The sequence below is a fragment of the Bombina bombina genome, chromosome 5 (genome assembly GCF_027579735.1).
Source record: "Bombina bombina isolate aBomBom1 chromosome 5, aBomBom1.pri, whole genome shotgun sequence".
Classification (NCBI taxonomy): domain Eukaryota; kingdom Metazoa; phylum Chordata; class Amphibia; order Anura; family Bombinatoridae; genus Bombina; species Bombina bombina.
This window is the reverse complement of record NC_069503.1, coordinates 657,762,857-657,779,335: the sequence shown is the minus strand read 5'-3', so window position 1 is coordinate 657,779,335 and position 16,479 is coordinate 657,762,857.

Sequence of the window (16,479 nt, the reverse complement as noted above, 5' to 3'; positions counted from 1 at the left end):
TTTAAACTTGCAAGTTTGCAGCAGCAGAAGAGATTTGATGTGCTGCTTAGTGAAGCTTAATTATAGAGCAAACACAATACTAATTTATTCTGTACAAAGCAGGAATCTCATACTCACCTAGGATGCAGGTGATCAACTGTCCCACTAGAAACAAAGATCTATTTCATTCCCATTAACCCTCACTCCTAGCTGTTTTAAACTTGCAAGTTTGTAACAACAGAATAGATTCGATGTGCTGCTTAGTGATGCTTAATTTTAGAGCAAACACAATACTAATTTATTTTATAGTGAGATAAAAGTCAACCAGAGAACTCTGGGTAACATTTGAAAAATTAGATATATATCATCTCACATTCACATAGTAGCATAGTAGATGAAGTTGAAAGAAGACAAAAGTTCATCAAGTTCAACCTGAATAGAGAATACCTGAATTACACTAAAGAAGCTGAAAATGTAACGTACACGAAACAATTACAAAGCTGACCCATTTAACACAAGCAATCATCCCTGAATGTTGGTTTTTTTTTTTTTTATTTAAATGATTTTTATTGAGGTTTAACTTACAAACACATAAAAATCAAAAATTTCTTACAGTGCGATAATCAACAGCACATTAGTAGAGCATAACATAATAATCATGGGAAACACAATGTGCATGTGTACAATAACAAGTATAATGACATGTCAGAGACCTCATCCTATATTATAAAAGACAAGAGTTTGTCTGAAGCCGTCATGCGCAGTTCAGACAAACTCTTGCAGCTGATCGCACTCTTGCAGCTGATCGCACGCGGAGAGAGAGAGAGAGAGAGAGAGAGAGAGAGAGAACTAGTTTTACTATAAATAAATCCCTTTATATAGGAAATGACAATTAACAATTTCCCCCTTTTGAAAAAAAAAAAACAGCCACTTTTGGACTGCTAACTATTAGATAAAATTAAGATGGGGGGTATGAGGGATAAGGAATGAAAAGAAGGACGACTTGTGGGCCCATTAGTAGATATTTGCAAATTTGTGGATATGGGAGCCAACATTAAAGAGAGCTAATAGAATAGGAATTATAACACATTGGCACCCATTTAACAAGCTCTGTAGTGAGCTTGTGGGCCCATGTTTCTGGCGAGTCTTCAGACTACTAAACAACCAACTAGTTCATGGCTACAACATAGGGGCATGTTTAGATGTGGACACACCAGGTGTAAACCATGTGATTATATGGATATAACAACTACCTTTTCCTCTACAGTCACAGGCAAAACATATGACATTGAAAGATGTCTTAACTGTTCATCTAGCAATGTCATTTATATGTTGGAGTGTACACAATGTCAGGTCCAATATATAGGACTTACGACTAGAGACGTAAGATCCCGTATGCGGGAACATTTTAGTACCATCAAAGTGGGTAAAGCAACCACTCCAATTGTGCAGCACTTTGTCACAAAACATCGCAATAGTATTGCTTCACTAAGATGGAAGGCCATTGAACAAGTGATTACCCCCCAGAGGGGGGGTGACAAAGAAAAACTGTTAGAAAAACGAGAAATGTTCTGGATTTTCCAGCTGGAAACCAGATACCCCAAAGGCTTAAATTCCCAATATGATCTAATTAATTATTGGGAATAATTCAGACAGATATCCCTTAGCTCTTTTGGATTCAAAGGAGTATATTAAAATTAAATTAAAAAAAAAATTTTATTCTGATTTATGTATTTGTTCCATCCTTAGGCATTAAGTCATACTCATTGACATATGTATTTTGATACACCTAACAACATTTAATCCATAGATTTATAGATTGGGTTTGCTGTACACTTATTGACATTTTTTCACTTACAGCTTTAGGATAGTCATTTATATATACATAGAGTATTACATATTTGAGACTGGTATAACTTTTATTAGTAACAGGTCAGTTTCAATTTATAAACACTGCAATATGATACATTAGGATAACTCTAAAGGTTAGGTTTTACATTAGAGAAAGCCGATATACAGTGTTTGCAGTTCTATTCTTTTATATATATTTGTCTGTGAAATGCCTTATAATCATTGCTTTATTATGCTGGTTTGACTTGTAGTTGACACTTGTTAAGTTTCACAGGAAACTAATCAAAGTTCAAACACGCCTATTGTTTTTGAACCAATCACAGCCCAGGGGGGCCTTTTTTTTAAACTGAATTGATTAGCAATGTGATATTGGCTATGAGTAAGGCTACGGCCGAAACGCGTAAGCCACAGTTCTAGGTGTTTTGGACTTTCTGTGTTCTGTCCCCATGTTTGGATTTTAAATTGTTACAATAAAGTTTTTGATTTTTTAAATCTGACCCCGGACCTGTTCTATCATTTTTGGATTCATTTTGCCGTCTCACCGAGGATCGGATTAAAGGAGTGAGTGCTGGTACTTATTGTCCAATGGGAGGAAGGAAGGTGTGCAACGGTTAACCAATCAGGATTGTTAACGTCAGCAGTGAGTCACGCCAAGGCCTGTGTGTGTTTGGATCTACCTGTTGGAGAGGAGTTTGTTTGGCGAGCGGTGTTAGGCATATCCGCAAGTAAACCCAGAGGAAGGAACCGCGAGACAGCCCAGGATCACCGGAGTCGCCAGTCTCCCTCAGAATTGACTGTGAGTACACGGATAACACTGTGGCAGGGCGGTGATTGCTATATATTGCTGTATAATTGGCTAAGTAATTCACTACACAATATTAAGCTCTGTTACCCAGTGTCTTACACGGATTGTACCGTATGAAGCGGTGTATGCATCAACTCACTATTCAACAACTATATTGCTCTAAACACACAGGCTGAACTGTATCAAGGAATTAATTGACAACAACTTTGTTGTGTATCACATACATGTGCCATTACACTCCCTAAGTACCAGCACCTTTTCCCAACATAGTATACATAATTTTGGGGACTGTATGAATAGGTGATCTTGTCAGCCAAATTGTTTTTTCTTGGATATATATTAGGCACAAATCGGCTGTGTCTTGGTGGACAGCACCTGTGTCATACATTACAAGTTTTTTCATACTTGTGCTCCTTATTTAACATGGAGGAACAGAATCAAATCTACTATTCCCTCATTCCAGTGACTGAGAGGGATTGTCTCCAGCAAGACATTGATAAGGTTTTTTCTACAGACAGGACTATCATGACATTAAATACTTTGTTTATGGATATGGAAACAAATTTAATCAAAGAACATAAACTACAATGGGATATCTGGACTTTAGAAAGATATTATTCTCAACAGATGGTACCCAGGGGCATGAGAATACAAAAGTTCCCATCCTTTGAGACTAATGATAAATCTTTCATTGATGATTGGAATCAGACTTTAACTGACTGTTCCCTGAAACTGATGATGTTATTGATTGGGTATAAGATCCATTTGCTCAAAATGCTTAGAACAGATATTGCAGAGATACAAAATGAGCTAAACAAAAGAAGTCAGGATAGTCAGTTTAAGGGATTTGATGAACAGCTTTCAAAGGTTGTAGCAGACACGAAACAGCAGATAATGGAACATAAACATTCCAAATTCATCAGGGATAATAGTGATTATCAAGCCAACACTGTTTATATTTGGAATAAACAGCAGAGATTTATTGCCAGAAAACAACAGAACAGACAGAGGAGTAGCAGTCGCAATAGACGCAATAGACGCTGGAGAAACAGTAGACAGGTTACATTCAGTGATAGTGAGGGAGATTCAGGAGGCGATGACTCTCAGACATACAATAGAGACACTGCTCAACACACTGCTCCTATAGTTCCCCAAGGTATTCTGAAACAACCAAATAATACGCAAGTATCTTCATACAGAAGTATCAATGACATACCTAATGACAATCAAACTAGACTTAGACCTTATGATGATCGTGCACACATGACAATGCCCTCAGGTACTACATCTTTTCAACAGCCAGGACCATCACAATACGATTACATACAACAAAATACAGCATCAAACACTTATCACAGTGGACAGTCATATCAAAACTACCATATTCCTTCACCTATTGTCAATACACATATGGGTATGGGCTCCATGAGTTCAGACAATAGGACAGTACAGGATTCCAGAGCTATTGAACAGGTTTTTTCAATCCCTCCACAAGTCCTAGGGAGGGGAAGAGGGGCAACAGGTACCTCAGAACCCAGGTACCCTCAGAGAGCAAACAGATCCCAACGGAGACGTTAAATTTTCAAGTTATTAATCTATCAGATGTTGCATTAACCCCTATACAAATTAAAGTCTTGAGCCACGGTTTAGGTTTTGCTCCAACTAATGACTTCAACCTTTTTAATACCATCTTAGATCTCAATAAACTAATAAGGAATTTAACTCTGCGCAAGCACTTCCAGGACTCTGACAATTCTACTCCATCATCAGATGGGAGAGTGGATGATCAGAGTCAGCCCCTATCTTTCTCAGAACAATGTGATGTTATCAATCTCAATAGTCTTTTGAATGAGGGCTCTCTGTCTCCCAGTCAAATAGTGGATAAACAAGTCAGATTTAGAAACAAGTCTAAATTTTATCCAATTCATTCACGTGGCAATGTCTTAGAAACCTTTTATAAAAGGGTAGAGCAGGATCTTGTTAGCTTGAAAAATACGCATATATGTACTACTAACAATTTGACTAAACAGGAGAAAACAGCCCTAAAATCTATTCAGAACAACAAAGCGTTGGTGGTGAAAGGAGCTGACAAAGGTGGCTCGGTGGTTGTCATGAATAGGTCTGATTACATACTGGAAGCCAACAGGCAACTGTTAGACACAGAGAGTTATATAAAACTTGACCACAACCCCATATGGTTCTTCCAAAAGGAACTCAAAGATCTTTTGGATGATGGCCTGGAGAGTGGCTTCCTAGACAGAAACACCTATGACTATCTTTTGGTCGACCACCCTGTCACTCCTATCTTTCATCACCTTCCGAAGGTTCATAAATCTTTGGAGGGTGTGAAGGGTAGACCCATTGTCAGCGGGATTGGGTCATACACGGAAAATGTATCCCAATGGTTGGATGCGATATTACAGCCATTGGTCACCCAGTTACCCAGTCATTTGAAAGACACCACACATGTGTTACAATTACTTGAGTCTGAGAAATGGAGTACTGACAGCATGTGGGTCACAGTGGATGTAACATCGTTATATTCCATGATCCCACATGATAAGGGGATACAAGCTTTGAGATATTTTTTGGCAGAACAAACCAATTTTTCCATATCATATCAGGATTTTATATTGAGGGTCACTCTATTTTTGTTGACCCACAATTATTTCGAATTTGAGGGTGAGTTTTTCTTGCAGAGACGTGGGACAGCTATGGGTGCCAAATTTGCACCTTCATACGCCAACCTATACTTAGGTTGGTGGGAGCTGTCCCACGTCTATACACAAATCAACCCATACATCAATGAAATTGCTTTTTATAAGCGTTTCATTGATGACCTTCTATTTATTTGGAAGGGGGACAGGTGCAGCATCACTGAGTTTATGACTTGGATCAATGATAATGATCTCAATCTTGGGTTCACTTTTGAGATAGAACCCTATGAAATAAACTTCCTTGATATCACGATGAGGGGCATGTCTGATGGCAGGATTGTAACTAGTAGTTACAGGAAACCGATCTCGGGCAATACTTTGTTACATGGCCGGAGCTGCCATCCTAAGCATGTCCCTTATGCGATAGCAAAGGGACAGCTGATTAGACTTAAACGAAACTGTTCTGATCCACAAACATATGAAAAACAGTCGGAAGATCTAGTGAGTCGCCTCAAAGAGAGGGGCTACAAAAATTCAGACATAACTAAGGCTATAAATGAGGTTAAACACCTAGATAGAAGATCTTTGCTCACCCCTAAAAGTGGTGATATCGCCTCATCCGAACATAAGGGAGTCACATTTGTTACCACATTTAGTGCTCAATACCAACAAATTTGTGGTATAGTTCGGAAACATTATGGCATGTTAAGGGCGGATGATAAATTAATTGACACTGTTGATAATGGTCTGAGATGCTCATACAGAAGGGCCTGTACACTTGGCAACATACTCTCCCCTTCCAAACTAAAACCTACTAAACAACCAACTAGTTCATGGCTACAACATAGGGGCATGTTTAGATGTGGACACACCAGGTGTAAACCATGTGATTATATGGATATAACAACTACCTTTTCCTCTACAGTCACAGGCAAAACATATGACATTGAAAGATGTCTTAACTGTTCATCTAGCAATGTCATTTATATGTTGGAGTGTACACAATGTCAGGTCCAATATATAGGACTTACGACTAGAGACGTAAGATCCCGTATGCGGGAACATTTTAGTACCATCAAAGTGGGTAAAGCAACCACTCCAATTGTGCAGCACTTTGTCACAAAACATCGCAATAGTATTGCTTCACTAAGATGGAAGGCCATTGAACAAGTGATTACCCCCCAGAGGGGGGGTGACAAAGAAAAACTGTTAGAAAAACGAGAAATGTTCTGGATTTTCCAGCTGGAAACCAGATACCCCAAAGGCTTAAATTCCCAATATGATCTAATTAATTATTGGGAATAATTCAGACAGATATCCCTTAGCTCTTTTGGATTCAAAGGAGTATATTAAAATTAAATTAAAAAAAAAAAAAAATTTTATTCTGATTTATGTATTTGTTCCATCCTTAGGCATTAAGTCATACTCATTGACATATGTATTTTGATACACCTAACAACATTTAATCCATAGATTTATAGATTGGGTTTGCTGTACACTTATTGACATTTTTTCACTTACAGCTTTAGGATAGTCATTTATATATACATAGAGTATTACATATTTGAGACTGGTATAACTTTTATTAGTAACAGGTCAGTTTCAATTTATAAACACTGCAATATGATACATTAGGATAACTCTAAAGGTTAGGTTTTACATTAGAGAAAGCCGATATACAGTGTTTGCAGTTCTATTCTTTTATATATATTTGTCTGTGAAATGCCTTATAATCATTGCTTTATTATGCTGGTTTGACTTGTAGTTGACACTTGTTAAGTTTCACAGGAAACTAATCAAAGTTCAAACACGCCTATTGTTTTTGAACCAATCACAGCCCAGGGGGGCCTTTTTTTTAAACTGAATTGATTAGCAATGTGATATTGGCTATGAGTAAGGCTACGGCCGAAACGCGTAAGCCACAGTTCTAGGTGTTTTGGACTTTCTGTGTTCTGTCCCCATGTTTGGATTTTAAATTGTTACAATAAAGTTTTTGATTTTTTAAATCTGACCCCGGACCTGTTCTATCATTTTTGGAGTCTTCAGACTCGCCAGAAACAACAGTTATCAAGCGGCAGTCACAAAGACCGCTGCTCCATAACCTGTCCACCTGCTCTGAGCAGGCGGACAGACATCGCCGGAAATCAAACCGATCGAGTATGATCGGGTTGATTGACACCTCCCAGCAGCGCTTGTGAGCTGCTGGTGCAACGCTGAATACGGAGAGCGTATTGCTCTCCGCATTCATCGAGGTTTGGCGGACCTGATCCAGACTTTGTTAAATAGAGGCCATTGCCTATTATAGCATATAAGTATAAAGTAAACTATGAACTGTGATGTTAGGAGTTATGGGCGAAGGAGCAAATTACAAATTTGCTTGGGAGAGAAAGATACCATGCCAGATATGAATCTACTAGCGAATAATGTTGGTATAGGCCATGAACATGCGAGGGTGAGCTATCTCGGCCGCTGACAGCACCCAAACCAGGCACAATGAAATAGTACCAACTAACTTTTTTTATTTTATATAAGCAATACATATGTAACTAAAGAGAAAATCTAGCCCCAATACACCCTCTCCCAACCTAGCAGGCCTTAAATTAAGTACAATATAGAGCAGGGTTGCACTCGCATTAGTGAATATCGGAACTCTGGTGCTACTCCAAGTCGTGTATATAGGTCTGTAATAGCCTATCTAGCATAGGTCTATGCACATGGAAGCGATAAAGCAGATGTGAGGATACACAAGCTGTTAACCTTATAAAGAAGTGTTTCCTTATTTACTAGATGTTGAGCACAACGGTTCTATAATATGCGTCATGTGCAATTTATGCTAAGATAACTTAGGAGATGTGACTAGCAAAGCAGGTATTTGAGACGAAATTGTAATTTAGCTTTCAACAGTTTTAAAAAGAGCAAATAACCTATTATTTCATGTGGAACCAGCAGTTAACAGTTTTAGCATATTCTATGTCCAAAAAGATTCTGAACAAAAGCTAACATGAATAAAGTAAAACTAGAACATTATTAATACTGCTTATTATAGGTCAACACTTCAATATTTAGACATAGATAACCTTGCTCATATATGGGTATAAAGTTGTTAGTGAGTGCATAAGGGATAGATTTTAGTGTGGAAATATGTTAAGATACTTATCCACAAACAGTCAAAATAAAGACTCTGAATGAGCTAAAAAAGCCAGGGGGGGATCTAAGAATAGTCTAATCACAATGGTTCAGTATAACATAATTTATCTACAAACCAGTACAGGATTAGTTTGAGCACAGTAATTGACAGAGAACACAGGTATTATTAAAGTTTGTCTAGAAGCTCATAAAAAGAATACACAAGGCATTTGGGTGACAAAAATACAAGGAAAGAAAATAAATAAAAATAAATGTCAGCTTTAAGCTAAGAAGTGCAAGTAATATATAATAACCAAATATCTAGATGGAGATTTGTGAGCCATCTACACCTATTATTAAGTCTCAGACAGAGTCATGATAAACATAATAGTTAATTCGTTCACCCTAAGACCCAATTTAGATACTCATAGGGGCTCACACTGAATTTTCTCAAGCTGGACCTTTTTGGTTATAAGTCCCAAACCTCAGACCTCCCTCCTCACCCATCCCACTCCATATCACTTATCCTGTGGAGTATTCGTTAGGGCATGGAGCTAATCAATGAGAAGTAGCTGATTCTATCCCACTCCAAGTCGTAGGAGCAGGTGGGCACTAGATGGATTATGGAGCTATTTGTGGTTTTGCTGTCTGCTGAGGGCTACCCGGGAACTGCCCACAAACTTATGTCTTTGACCTTCTGCAGTATGAGGAAGTCGGGCGATGCGTAGTTCACTGGGAGAAGGAGAAACCCGTCTTGTTGCTGCTCCCCCTGGCTGAGCCGGTCGCCATCTTTCTAACCCCCTGGGTCGGCCGGTGTCTGTGTGAAATACAGGAACCATCAAGGCCAACTGTCTTGGCCTCCTTCTGCTGCATCTGATCCATCGGGGTGCCAGGACGTCCCTTGGCCACAGCACCACAGGTGGTATATCTTTATCTGCAGCCAGGTTATCAGGTAGATGAGCCGCAATGCAGGAGCGTAGTGAGGATACTTCTGCACTCTGTGGGGCCTGCGGAGGTGCTGTAAAGGGTTGGTCACCATCATCCAGTATTACGGGCTGAGGTCGGGTGTTGAGCCCGCTGGTAATTAGATAGGTCAACTCCTTTATCGGCTCAGTCATTCTTGTATTTAGGCCTTGAATTTAGGAATAGGTTGCATAGCTCAAGTTCTAAGCTTTTGTAGTGGTTTTTGATAAGCTGTGTCATCTTGGCTTCCCACCTGACCAGGGCCTCCATTTTCTGAAGGAGATTTCAAGCAGCTCCGCAATGTGAGTATTCGTTTACAAGCTTGATGGCTCCCACAATAGATTGCTCTAGTTGGTGTAGGTTGTGGAGGGAGGAGTATCATCTGGCAGTCCAACTGTGACTGCTTTACCCGGATAACCAAGGGGGGGGGTGCCGAGGCCTTGTATTGAGGCCGCCACCTAAGGCCTTGATTGTCCGGATCAGCACTTCAGGGTCATAGGGTCTACAAAACTGATATCAATCGGTTCAGCATAGCGTGATACACATGTAAATGTCCTGGTTTTCCAGAGATGTAGCAAAAATCTGTTCAAAATCGGCAGATTGTCCAGATCTCACCCAGAGCTACTGATAATGCGTCCTTTTAACCAGAAATGTATATGCCATTTTTAAATATATCTTCAGTTTTGGCAGTCATACTTTAATTGCTCTTACCGTGAACTAAACATTTACATTGCTGGAGATTTACTCTAGCCTTAAATTGTGACCTCTTGTCACAAACAGCTGCCTTGGTATAAACAGTGCTTCCACCAACTTTGTATATGTGCCTTGAATATATTTTTATAAAGTAAACAGACCCAATTTGGCTAATTTCTCTTCATAGTTTAAATCCTCCATTTCCCTTAAAGAATCAGTAAATACAGTAGATTGGCATTAATAATGCATGATAAAAAGACAATGCAATAGCACTTAGGGGCCAATTTATCAAATGGCGGGTGAAGATGATTTGCTGTAGAGAATCATGTCCCTCCAACATTGCTCAATGTCGACAGCATACGCTGTCTGCATTTAATATTGCACATTTGCGGGCCGCTAGCAGGGGGTGTCAGTCATCCCGGTCGTATCTGATCGAGATGATTGCAGTCTGCAACCTAAAAGGTGGAAGAGAAGTTAAGGAGCAGCGGTTTTATGACCGCTGGGTCTTTACTTCAGTTTCTGGTGAGCCAGAACCTTTGGTAGTAGATTGCAGCATCCACTGCTTAATAAATCTACCCATGAGTCTGAACTTCAAATGAATAGTAGATTTTTTTTCTGACCAATTTTTTTCTGACCAAAGTTATGTCTATTTCCACTCCCCCTGTATCATGTGATAGCCATCACCCAATCACAAATGCATATAACTATATTCTGTGAATTCTTGCATTTGCTCAGTAGGAGCTGGGGCCTGAAAAAGTGTAAATATAAAACGACTGTGCACATATTGCTAATGGAAGTAAAATGGAAAATTGTTTAAAATTGCTGCTCTAGCTAAATCATGAACATTTAATTTTGACTTGAGTGCCCCTTAAATAGTTTTGTGGCCCATCTCTGTACTTTTTCTAATTCTGCAATGTCCCTTTTTAAAATCAGTCCACAGAACTGCACTCCATACTCAAGGGGGCTGATTCTATAAAATCTAGACATGGTTTTCCATGCTGACACTTGCAAGGGCTTTCCTCATGGAATTCTATAAAAAAGGGGCTGTCCCTGCGAGTAGCGAGATGTCTCCCATAGAAATGGATGATGAAGTACAGAGGGAAACCCTGGCGCATGTTTAAACTTTAATATTATACCTCATACAAATCAAATTTCAATATTTTCATTGCACTGTACATAGAACCCCAGAAGGAAGGAACTAGACTGGAGGGGTTAGTGACCACACTGTAGGCTTTTGAGGAAGGGTTGATAGGTAGAAGGGTAGCCAAGGGGAGGTGTTAGGGAGTGGATAAATAGGGGTGAGCAACGGAAGCCGTTAGTCATTTAAGCTAAGCGGGAAAAAGCTGAGTAGGGCCTAGTTGAGAGAAGGGGTCTTACCTGGATCCAGCAGAGGTTGAAGGATGAGGATGATGGGGGCAGCAATGCGGGAGCTGGTACGGCTTTGGGAGCCCTCGGTTGCGGCGGAGCAGGTGCTGTCAAGCGGTCGACCGGTGCGTCGGTCATGGCCACTGCAGCGGCTTAGTCCATCACTCAGGAGATGTTCTGGGAGTCGGCAACGTAAGGAGTCTTGGAGCAGTTGGAGCTCGGGCAGATAGAAAATGAGCGCTGGAGGCCTAGTATCGTTGCCTGTAATGGCGGCTGATGGCAATAGAGGGCACCAGAGAAGATGGCTATGAGGGAGCTGTGACATCAGCACTGCGACAGTGCAGAACAGGAGCAGCAGAACACAGGAGATTGCATGGGGGAGCGGAGTGCAGGAGGAGGCAGTGGCCAGCTGTAGCGCAAGAAGTGAAATGGAGAGGTTAAGGGAGGTGGCGGAGCACAGGGATGGTGTTGGGCAGAAGGGGGGAGGTAAGGGGAAGCAGGCTGTTGGTATGAGGTGGAGGGCGGTTGGACAAGGCAGGAAGGTAGACAGTAGGCTGTGCGTGGCTAGCGCCAGCAGTGTGCAGAGGGGATAAGTTCTGGCTATGAAGTGGACTGGGGAGTTGAGCAGTGTAGAGAGTTTGGAGGTCTGGGGGCAGGACAGAATGGGCGAGTCTGTGGAGGTGCTGGTGCAGGAGTTGAGAGGGGCGGTAGTAGAGGGAAAAGGGGATGCAGTCATGGAGAGGCTGGAGCATGGGAATGTGAGAGGGTGGGCGGAGGGGAGGAGTTGGGAGTGAATTCAATATGGCACGGGGAACTAATGTTTTTTACCATTTATCTGCAGGGGTTGCCTGTGGCACAGTCGTCTTTGAGGGACCTGGAGGAAGATGTGCTGTAGGTGGACAAATCCTACAGTGACTTCTCAGGGGAGGACAGCATTGTGGAGCAACTAGACATGTGCGATTCGTTTCGTACCGAATTCAAATTCGTCCGAATTTTGTAGAATTCGTAGCTTCGGGCCGAATCGAATATCCGAATGAAATGGTTTACGAAGAAAACTAATCCGAATGAATTTGTTCCGAAATCTTCGAATCGTTCGGACGTATTCGTTGTGATTCGGATGTGTGTGGCGCATTGATTTTTTTATTTACAATTTTACATGTGACGCAGTTCAATTTTTAGTTACACGTGACGTATCGTTACGTAACTACTAATCCGAATGCATTTGTTCCGAAAAATTTGATTCATTCCGATATATTCGTTTTCATTCGGACGTGCGCGTGGCGCAGTTTTCAAATGATTTCTTCAAATAAATCTTATTATTAAATCCAAAGAACCACAAAATAGTTAGAAGAAAGTGAGATCTGAATGATTATGTAATTATTTATTGAACAAATGAAAATATAAAATATTTATTTTGGTTTTTGGACTATCATGGTATACTAGTAGTAATAACGAGTGACAACGAATCGATTCGAATTGATTAGTTTATTAAAATGAGTGTAGTATCATATATCTTCTTGTCCAATCAGATCATTCATTTTTTGTGGGGGGTTGGATTCTGTCACAGTGATAGTTTTCTGGTCCAATAATTAATATTATTATAATTTTGTGGGTTGGATTACTGTCACACGCAGTGCAATGTGCTAGCTTTTCCTCAAGGGCTGTGCTTATCTGTGCTGTGTGAATCAGAAGGCAGACATTATTAGACTTCCATTCTGGTGTCAGCATTGCAGCAGAAGACAATCCCTGAACTTGTTGTGAAGTTGAACAGTTACAGAAGAAGAGAAGAAGGCACAGTGTCCTAGAGATTAACTGGTCTGCGTATTTGTGCTTATTATATTATTATTTTTGGCTGAAATTGTGACTCAAGGGAGAGGAGAAAGTTTAACAACAGTCAAATATATTATATTTCCTTATCTTATAGTTCTTTCATTAATATTTGATTGTTATTATTTAAAACTTCTCACTAGAGTACTAGTTAGTTAGTATAGTTAGTTAAAAATAAATATTCTAATTGTGTACTATTCTATTGATTGTGTTGTGTGACTTTTTGGAGTTCTTCTATCTGTAATGAGCTGAGCTGAGCTCACTGCAATTATTTTGTTTTTTTTGTTTAAGACAGAGATTTAGTTATTTGCTGTGTGTGTGTGTGTGTGTGTGTGTGTGTGTGTGTGTGTGCTGTCTTAAAATTTAAAGTTAGATAACAGGCACACAGGTTGGTTGCTGAATGATGATAGCATTTTTTTTTTTATTTTTGAACACATCAGCAAAAGACACAGACATCACCCTTATTTACTCTTTGTGGATAAATCTATTATTTGTTTTGTGTGTGTGTGTGTGTGTATGTATACTATTCATTTGTAGTTTGATATCCCCACACAGAATTTAATAACAATTTTTTGTTTGTTTAACTGTAGTATAATTTATTTTCTGCGCTGTAAACGTATATAACATTACAGGCACATTTTTTATTTTTGCATAGGATTTTTTTTGGTGTGTGTGTATGTATACTAGTCATCATTTTTGATATATATCCACACACAATTTAATTTCATTTTTTTTGTCTGTTTAATTTATCAGAGTTCTATCTTTATTTGCTTTGCTGTCTTCCTATATTACATTACAGCAGGCACACTTGTCCTTTAGTTATTTTTTTTTTTTTTTTTGGAACACACCAGCATCATCAGAACTAGACACATTATCCAATCTGTATTATTGGCTAAATCTATACTAATAAAATAATTAGTATTATTTATTTTTTCAATTTTTATTTTTTAAATATATATAGACAACTACCTATTTATAATGGATAGTCCTCCCCCACCTCATGTTCCTCAAACAACCAGTAGCAGTGTCACAGTAACTACCAGTGACACTACATGTGTACCGTTACTGTCTGTGTCAAATCCTTCCACAGAATCCACATCCTCATTGCCAGGCACAGACATTTCTCATCCACCCTCCACACGTGAAACCTCATTTAGGTCTCACAATAGACCTGATACTACAAAGGAGAGGCAAATGAAGCAGCCTCAGGTAAAGCTTACTGGTTCAAGCAGAGCTAGCAGCAGCAGTAGTCAAAGCACTCGTAGACTCACTAGCGGTAGTACTAGTAGTCATCTGAGTCCACCCTCTAAATTTCAAAGGGCTGTAAGTAAAAATTCAAGGTCACAATCCTCTAGCAGGGTTGATAGGTCCTCCTCTGAGACCAGGAAGCAGTCCGCATTTCGTCGGCGTCTTAATTTTCCGGATCTTCCCCCCAAAACAACTAGTACAATCACTAGTGCCAGTTGTGTCACCACCTCTGCTATGTCCAGTTCTAGTACCGTGTTGCCAACTAAAATGTTTTACAGTAGAAGCCAAACAGTACCAACGCAGGCTTTTTCCAGTGAACATTCATTTAATCAGCCCAAACGTGAAGTATTTGAGTATGAGGAAGACAAAATTTCTCATGCTGATGCTGCTGCCACCACCACTGCTACTGCCAGTGCCAACATTACTGATAGCCCATCTGCTTTTGATATATGTGAAGAGGGCACCAGTAGTCACCAGGGAGAAGAGGGCTCCCCAACATATGTCGCTAGTGATAAATCCATGTTTACTGACATGGATGAATCAGCATCATCTCATAATTTTGAACCAGATGATCAAATTCACTATTCACCTACCCATCATTCACAGTATTCTATAGATCTGTATTCCTCTCCGTCTCCAACATCGTCACCACGAGTGTCACTGAGCTCTCCAATAGCTTCTGTTGAGTCTCCCAGCCAGATTGTAGTTAGTGCACCCGCCACTACTGGTAGGCCACTAACCTCCTCCATTCCCGCCATCCCTTCAATGTTTAGGCCTCCTCCTGTTACATCACAGAGAGAAGGCCATGAAATAACAAAAAGAAAAGAAGTTGCTACAGCATGTGCGGCCAAAGAAACTGTCACAAAAGATTCTTCACTGCACAGTGGCAAAGGTACCCGTCGTGCACAAGTGTGGCAGCATTTTGAGGCTATTGGTGATGGTCGCCAAGCCAAATGCAAATTGTGTGGTAGGGAAGTCAGCCGGGGTAGAGTGTTGGGGCATCTGACCAATTCAGGAATGAACCAACACCTTCGCACCCATCACAAGCCAGTGGTGTTAAGGGAAGAAAGTGGTGTCTCTGCTCCAGCCAGCACTACTAGGGCAACTACTACTAGCAGTGTCACAGTCACCACCAGTAGGAATCACAAGGGGCATGGTGATCATGCCTCTTCTGGTGCAGCTGCTATCAGTGTCAGCCAATATCCCATGAAATCCACCCAGCCCACAATGGAGCAATTTGGTGTACATTCCAGTCGCATGTCAAGACAGCAGGTGCGAAAAATTACACGCCTCATTGGCCAGCTCATAGCGGTTGGAGGGGTTCCTTTAAATATGGTGGAAGGGGACCCCTTTAAACAACTTATGGAGGCAGTTGTACCCCATTATAAAGTTCCTTCTCGTACCACATTCAGTAGATCTGTAATTCCCTCACTTTACAGATCATGCGTTGTTGTTTTGAAGGAGGAGCTGGTAAAGGCTGCTGGACAGTCAGTGCACTTCACCACTGACCTATGGAGTGCTCCTAGTGGCCAACATGCCTTCCTGTCTTTGACGGCACATTGGTGGCTGCCAAATGTGTCACCACCAGTTATATCAGCCAAAAGTTCAGGCTCAAAAACCTCAGACTCAGTGACTGGTGCAGTAGCCAAGGGGTACCGCTCCTTTCTCCTGCATGCTGAGGTGATGGATCATCAGCACACCTCACAGAACATCCGACATGTACTGAGTAATATGGTGGCTCAGTGGCTAGGAGAGCAGGCAGGGACAAAGGTACAAATAGGTTTTGTTGTCACCGATGCGGCAGCCAATATGCTAAAGGCGCTACGGGATGGCGGGTTTGTGGGTATACGCTGTTCGGCACATGTACTGCATCTTGTTGTTAAGTTTGCCCTCGATCACGATACTGGAAGGTTGGCAACACTTTTTGAGTGTTTCCGAAAAATAGCTGGCCACTTCCATCATAGT